The 7558-nt window shown below is 41.2% G+C and overlaps 1 long non-coding RNA gene across 1 annotated transcript; it reads left to right on the plus strand.

Moving 5' to 3' along the window:
- The first annotated feature begins 1364 nt into the window (after positions 1–1364).
- LOC115252136 (uncharacterized) lies at positions 1365–1783 on the plus strand. The gene is made up of 2 exons (XR_003890581.1): positions 1365–1414; positions 1579–1783. It is a non-coding gene; the product is annotated as an uncharacterized lncRNA (long non-coding RNA).
- The last annotated feature ends 5775 nt before the right edge of the window (positions 1784–7558 follow it).

Raw genomic sequence — 7558 nt, forward strand, 5'->3', positions numbered from 1 at the left:
TCAGTGCTGGCCATAGGTTCTCCAAAGGATCAGGCCAATACTCAACCACGGTGATCTCCTGAGTAACCTTATATTATGCTGAAATACATGTCAGATGTGAGAGATATTGGCATCCAATAAAATAGACAAGAACGCAACGTGCACATTTCCCCTGACTGCAAGCCTTAATGAGGAGACAGTTTGAAGATTCTGTCTTTGTTTCCTGAATATCGTTATAAACATCATCTGAGGTCATGACATTAGGATAATACATTCATCCTCCGCAGATTTATCTCACTATATTCCTCATCTTCTTCACCTGACTGTTTCTTCCTGAATAATTTAAAGCCACAGATGCTTTATCTGACTGATGCCAGGAGCACTGACACCTTATTTAGGTCCTTTGAGCAGGATTATTCTCTTATGTTAATCCATCCATCCATCCATCCAGGCCGTTTGGATGCACATATTTGGTGGTCAGGTGGGGAGAAGCTCGCCAGCAGGTCCAAAGCATAACCGGCTGCCATGTGGAACAGCCTAATGCTGTTGTACAGAGTAAATTAATAAACCACAACAAATTTTTCTAAATTATCTACTATTCCAGTAAAATATTTCCCAGGATTCTAAGGTTATGGAGGAGGTCATTAGATGCTCTGAATAACAGAAGGAGATTGATGGACTTGTGCAGCCTGGGCAGCCTGGGCAGGCTGCACGTCCTGCTCAAACTGCTAGCCTACTCTCCCCCTGGGCTACTGAGACTATTGGTCGAAGTTCAGATATAACTTCATTTTCTATGTGGATGAAATACACCTTAAGGGCAGAGGCGTGCGGTGGAGAAGGGAAGGGGGTCTTGCAGACATTCTGTTTCCAGCTCACACAGATGCTCGGCGAGAGTCAGAGGCTACGGCATGAAAAAAAAATCCATTGTGGCCGTAGAGCCCCGGCTGCTGACAGAAATGAAATTGCGCCCACCGACTTTTCATAGAACAAACCAAGGTCTGTGTCAATAGTGCCTTAAGTTTCAGTTCCATTACCGAGCAGGCAAAAAATATTTTTGTTTCTACTCCAAATGTCAACCTTTAGGTTTGCTTTGCCTCTTTGTCACATTTCTAATCAAGCAGAAAAGAGGGGAAAAGAACAGTAACGAAAACAGAAGCTTTAATTTTCCTACAGTTGATTATGTGAGATGAACAGTCACCATGAAGCAGTTTCCTACGTGGCACATTTATGAATAGCTCTCTTTCCCCCTCAAAACACGTCTGTCTAATTAAACTGAAGACCATAAACATCAAAAGGATTTTGAAGGAATGCTGATATTCTTTTATCCTCTTTTATCCTCTCCTTTGATTACGTTTCTTGAATAGTGTTGATTTATTTATATGTGGGCAAACTAATCTGCTATAATCACCTGCGTCAGCATAAACGATTAATAATGGTAATTTGAATATTTTCAAATGTGATCACACACTGATATTCCTAAATGGTGTTTTGGTTTTCTTTCTGGTCTAATATTGCTACTGTATCATCGCTAGTTTAAACGGGTATTTAAAATGGAGATTTTCCTAATCTGCATAAATTTGATCGGCTACCATGGTTTAGAGGTGCTCCAACCTTCGTGCAGGCGCTCCGGGAGCAGATCCGTCCAATGTCTCCCCAGACTGTCATGGCTGAGAGGAAAGGAACTGGTGTTGTAACCGGAGGGTTGCCAGTTCACATCCTGGGCTGGTGCAGCAAAGCTCTGCTCTTACGGAGCTTGTGTGTTCATTACTGGTGGATATAGGATGGAATAAATGCACAGGTCAAATTCACTGTCACTCATTAATGTGTGTGTGCAAAATTATTGACAACTGAAATAAAAGACACAAATCCTGAAACTGTTAGGTTCCATTTCAGTCGTGTGAAGCAGAGTTGCAGTCATATACATTGAGAGCTGTATTGCTTATTATAAATCATACAAGAAGTTAACCAAAATGACAGAATTTCCTGATGCATTCTGCTGTTTAGATGATCACGCAGGGCTAAATTGCTGAAGAAATGGCAATCTGTCCACATCCGTGTGTATTCATCTGTCTTATATAATGACAAAACAAGAGGTGTCTCCAAAGTCTCACTTCGTTCTCAGCCTTCGATGAAACAGATAAAGCACTCAAGCAAGTATCAGATGGACAGACTGCTACACGAGGATGTTGGTGGAGCTGATACTGGTAATATTTATCAAACCCAGAGCAGAGCAGCCAGGAGAAATTATGTATTTTTTGATGCATGGATCCTGGTGTTGGGCCTAGTTCACGGAGAGTTCAGTTGAGCAGCAGGCTCTGCCGTGATCCTTTTGAATGGATCCACTCTCCACTATCTCTGTGGCAGGCAGAGGGTAATGGATGAGGTGCAAGGTTCCAACAAAAGAGGGGGGGAGAAACATCTGCATGCACACGATAAAGCGTCTCACAAAGAAGAGGCATGTTTCTTTGAACAAGGACCCTGTTCTGCACACATGGTCCTCATAAACAGCTTTTTGTAAATTTCCTGAACGAAGATTTGATCTGGGTATTACACTGCTGAAGACAAATCTTGCTTTTTTACCAACTGTGTTAGGCTGTTAATGATTATGAACGGAATGCTGTTTTTTGTGTTGACATCTGTCTGCTAACAGGCTTACACTTTCACTGTACTAGAGGGTTTGGGCTATAATGTTGGTCCAGCAAGAAGTGGTACCGGTTGGAGGACATCTTGGAATGATGCAGCGAGCATCAATCACTTTCCACAGCCTTTGGTGGAAATATGGGGGCTAACAAAAGAATGAAGACCCAAATAAAAACCACACAGAGGTAAAATTAAAACCACGCCGGGGACGAACGGAGAAACTGAGCGAATTTCTAGTTGCTGTTTGAGTGTCAAGATGTTCTGTTTTGATAGATGGCTGAGGACAGACAGTGAGTGATGTTCTCTTTTTTCAGTGCTTACCATCCCAGTTAGAGGAACACCATTCATAGCCGTAAACCCTCATACTTCCTTCCATCAACAAGCCAACAAATCGTGGCAGCCAATGGCTGCTTGTCTTGTTTCCGAACCTGATTCTTTCTTAAGACCGATTATTAACTGTAAAGTGTGTATTGCCAAGATCCTTCAAAATCCACCCTGGATCAAGCATTTATCAGAAAATGGATGCTCACTGCTACAGATGGGGATTTTCTGTGCTTAGGATGTTCCATTGGTTTTTTTTTAGGAATGCTTGTGGAAAGCTGCTCTTTAGGCACTGGTGTTCAGAGTCACCGATGAATTTAAATAGCCTTTGACCTTTTAAATGTTCCACATATGCACTTCTTTTCTAGGCATCAGGGTCACAGCTGCTTGAATGTGTGGCCTTACTGTAGGCACAAACTGTTCCAAGATGAGTTTCCTCTTTGTCTTTGGTCTATTATTGAGCAAATGACATTGTTCGGGGTAGGCAGTGTTGTGTAATTGACTGTCTGGCCCTGAGGCAACTGGAGATGTTAGGCATCTCTGTGGTCACACCTCAGTGCCTCACAGTTGGCAAGGCTGGGCTTGCAACACATCACACTTCACTGACAGCCCTGTTCGCCTTTTGCTGCTCACATCCTGCAGAACTGCAGCAACCGCAACAATAGAGATGCAGAGGAGGGCGTTTAAATGGCTCCGCATCAGAAATGCAGCCTAGCCTGCACATGAGGATCATTTGCATCCAATTACAGAGCTGTGAAAATGTGCTGGTATTTAACCTGTGCAAGAAAGACTTGTAAATCCAGCGAAAAGCAGGGTCTGGTGGGGAAAATGGATGTGCCTGTGCAGAAAACAGATGCTCCTGTGGCTGCCTGTTTATAGAGCACAGAAGTGGACACAGTAGCCAGACAACAGGCTACATTTGAGTTGAAATATATTACTGACTTTTCATGAAAATAAATATGACCATTCCTTCAAAATTTACGATTCTATCAGGAAAAGAGGCAAAAAAAAAAACAACCTAAAAAACCATGGCTAGCATCGATGACGAGGAACACAAATGTATTTAAATTATTTGTGATGGTCGGAGTGCATTTCGAAATCCTCCAGTTTGATTTTAGCCCATCTATCATTATTCCCTTTGGCAAACACAATGCCATTTGTTCCCAAAAGAATTATACGACAGCGCTGCAGAAGACAAACAATTTACTGGCACTTTGCCTCACTGAACAGCACTGTCAGTCTGCCAGGAACCATCCATTTTAAACAACGTGTGCTGCACATTTCTGGGATGCGATATCTCCCGGCATCCAGGGAACCGCTCAAGTTAAGCCAGGTGCTCACATAATACGTTAGTCACACAAAAATGGGTGTTTTATACTTAATAAAGTTTGATAACCAAGTTTGTGTCTATAACATTAAGACAGGGGAAAGGTGGAAATATCACGTCACCTTTAACTGATATATTGTGCTTCAAGAGGGAGAGCGGATAAGATTGCTCTTGTCAGCCTTCTCTGATTCTCCTTCTGGATTGTAAATTAAGAGGGGAGCTGGTGCATTGTGCCGGAGCAAGAAAGCGTGCCTGAGGCGGAGTGAAGCAGAGCAGTGGGATGCTCCAGGGAAGCCGGGGGCCAAATTATGCTGCAGCAGGGCCAGAGAACTCTGCGTCTGACAGCTCAGCGCCCTCGGTGGACACTCCAGGACCAGTGCCACCATATTCTCAGGACATTTACATTATTCAAAGATAAATGCATTGTCAATTTTGTGTCTCCCAACACTAGATATGCGTGCCGCTTCACTCCTCCTGCAGCCAAAGGTGGCCTCACTTCCACCCGCTGCAAGACACTCTGCAAATGAAATCAAATGTCTTTCTCAATGGTGCAGAATTACTTAAACCTGCAGAGTACCGCTGGGCTCCTGGACTTTAGATTGAAATGCAGAGGCTTGTGGGGAAGGAGAACAATAGCTGTACGAAGCATGAGCTTTTTTTTGAGTCATTTCAGAATGCAGGGTTCATGTTCTAATAAGACACCAGGGTATAACTTTTGGACTCAGAATAAAGCTCCACCTGCTCAGTTTACTTCAGGTTCAGCACAAATATTACATGTTGGCACGCACACATTTGTGGACAATTATTTGTAGGAAAAAGATTTAGAGATAAAACTGATCTTCATCTGATGTAAATGCTATATTTGCCGCGGCACTACGTGCGCAACATCTGTAAATATTCAGCATCCACCTCTGTCGAAGGTGTGACACATTACCGTCTGAAAATTTCAGATCTCTCCCGCGCAGAGATGTGAGTGTTTGCTTCCACTTAGCACATGCATCATTCTGTCCATCCGTCCACAGAAACCATCTTGCAGAGACTCTGATACAGATCTGCTTTACAACCCAAATACGTAGAATCTGTCATTCACGTGCTGATATCATCTGCAGGCAAAGTTGCAACCGATAGTGACGGGCAAACTTCCCTCTGTGCCTGAGTGGTTTAACTTTCATATTGAACCCCATGAATATATTTATTCACTCAACAATCCATCTCTCATATCTAAAAGTCTCAGACTATTTTACTGAAATAATGTGTCTGGGATTACAAATGAAAACCACACAGGATCATTTTTATTCAGCAGACGGTTTAAATTCCAAACCCTGTTACTGTAATAGGCACACTTGTAGCTTGCCATGAATTAGAGCTCTAATTATATTAGCTACTATTTTAAACAAAATAACACATTTCTTATGATCCATAGGTGTAATTTATAGCAAAGCCAGGTTCATTTTCTGAGGTAATCAATTTCGTGGTGTAGCAGAAGACTAATATAATTATGTAAAGCGCTGAGAGCTGAGTATCGCAGTCAGCACAGAAGGGTTTTTTCGAAGATAAATGAAGATACAATTTATTCACTCATAATTTCATACAGAAAATGCCATGAAGGAAATCCATATGGGCTTTCAAAAAAGGCAAAGACACTAATGCTTCTTTTTTTTCCTTTTTTTTGATAAAGCCTACCAGAGCATTGAAGTTTAGGTTGGGGTAATATATGAGTTATTTCAGTTTTCCTCACATCAGTGATGAGGAGAAGTGCCCTTTTGGCCAAGCCCCTTAAATCATACCTGCAGGAGTGGGTCATTTGTTATACTTACAATTATATCAATATCTCTAACACACAAGAGCTGCCATAAATCCACTCACATCACTTTCCTGCAACATGTGTGTGCAAATGCAGGGAGGTTCTTCAGCCCCAGCTCTGGTTCCCACAGTCAGTGTCATGAATAAGCAACGCCACATCAGTGGAAAACAGGCTTCATCATTCATTAAGAAAGGTCCAGTTGTGCATGCATCAATCCTCTAATCTCCAAATTGTTTATTTGACCATTTTATATCTTTTATAATGGTCAAATAGGACCTTTACAACAAATCTGGCTTTTACGTCGCGCTGCATTTAGAAAGACTGTTGGACTAAATTGTGCAAATGTAGTAAACAAGGCCAATGTGTTCACATGACTCTGGCTCCTCCCACCCTGCATGAGTGCAGAGGCCAGAAAATCCAAAGGTCTTCTCTGCATGTGTCAGTTAACACAACATTAAACCGTCTGCATGCTGCATAGATGGAAAGTACTGGAACAAAATAATGTTTGTGAGGAACGTGTATTGTCTTGTTTTTGTTGTCTGTTTTGTAATTTAGATGTAAAGAGGTAAGTAAATCATGCTTGCATAAAAATGAACGCAGATAAATTCTATTCTTTATTTGTAGAGGAGCAGTTATGGATTCTCTTTTGTCAAATACAATAAATAACATAATTGATTTCTTTTCTTTGCATAATTTAGTGAAACAAGAGAAATTTATCCAGTGAAATTTTCTCTTAAAATATTCAACTTAATCTCTAATCTTTTCATTCTTAACTAAAATGGCAACTGCTAATTCAGATAAGAACAACATTCATATTTACCTGATAGACAATAATATTTTCTAATGTTGTCATACAGCACATCAGAATTACAGCTCACTTGTAAATACATACAATATGTAAGAATCTAAGAACCTAAGCAAAAAACAAACAGTAAAATTCTTGAATCAAACATCACATACAAAACAAAAACTGTCAATTATAGAAAATCAATTAAATTTGATAGTTCATAGATGTTGTGATGAAGCCAAACCATCCCTTTTTTCTCTCTTTCTTGAAACTTCACATCCTCTTTTATCGGGTGTCCAGAGAATGATGAAAATCCTTTGTCCTCATTTCCACATGCTGTAAAAAGAAAGTCTCGTTCCGACAAAAATCCGCGCACGGTCGTTGAAGCGGGCCTTCAGGAACAAAACAATGGAGTTTCTTCTGCAGCCCTTTTCCCTGCTCCCAGGCTCCCTCCTGACTCTGCAGCTAGAAACTCTTGGAATGGAGATAAGCCGCTGAGTGGAATCATCGCGATATGTTCTGTTGATGCCGGCGTGCACACGCCTTCTTCACGATGCTGCTCTTTCCTGTCATATTCATTCTTTCTCGATAAATGCAGTGACTTTCTTTCTGTTTATTTTAAGCGAAATGCTGGTTTAGAAAACCTTTTCGTTCCTGGTGTTAATTTTAATGTTGTTAATAACAATATGACTACAGTGGA

The sequence above is a fragment of the Takifugu rubripes genome, chromosome 1 (assembly GCF_901000725.2).
Source record: "Takifugu rubripes chromosome 1, fTakRub1.2, whole genome shotgun sequence".
NCBI classification, from domain to species: Eukaryota; Metazoa; Chordata; class Actinopteri; order Tetraodontiformes; family Tetraodontidae; genus Takifugu; species Takifugu rubripes.